Below are 648 nucleotides of genomic sequence, written 5' to 3'. Positions count from 1 at the left end.
AACGATCGACCATGTTCATAAAGCATCCGTTACTTTTGTGACGTCATCAAAATAAACCCCATGTGCTTTTCTTTCCCAAAATAGAATCAGACGCCATGACACCTCCTCGAGTTGCTTCTGATCTAGCCTTCCCCGTACAGTCAGGGTCAAAACTTTCGTCAAACGTGTTTCGAATTCCGTTTCGAATATCTGCTTCATGGCGCACTTTTTGTACAGGGTGAGACAGATTCGAAGCTTCAATTCACGACATGAACTTTTTTACGTCACTGTATGTATTGTGACGTTTGTAGAGGCGTGTACACTGTATAGCCTAAGTATGGTACGTGGAAATATCTAGTTTATAGTATAGCCTAAGTATGGTACGTGGAAATGTATAGTTTATCGAGGAAATAGATTATTCGTGGTTTATAAGAGGGTATAGTAGACTTTCAGATATGTTGAATAAATACATGCGTCACTACAAGAATTCGAGTTATGTACAACCTGTGTGGTATACTGGCTTGTGCTGTACAAAAAGAACAATAACCATTACTCAAGCTGTACACGCGCACGTAAAAAGGGACAGGACCCCACCGCAACTTAACATAAAAACAACAACAATTAAACAAAGGACAAAAAGGAAACAAAAATAAATCTCCTCCTAAAAAA

Source organism: Penaeus vannamei, chromosome 12, assembly GCF_042767895.1.
Source record: "Penaeus vannamei isolate JL-2024 chromosome 12, ASM4276789v1, whole genome shotgun sequence".
In the NCBI taxonomy this organism is placed as follows: Eukaryota; Metazoa; Arthropoda; class Malacostraca; order Decapoda; family Penaeidae; genus Penaeus; species Penaeus vannamei.
Note: the sequence above shows the minus strand (reverse complement) of the source record.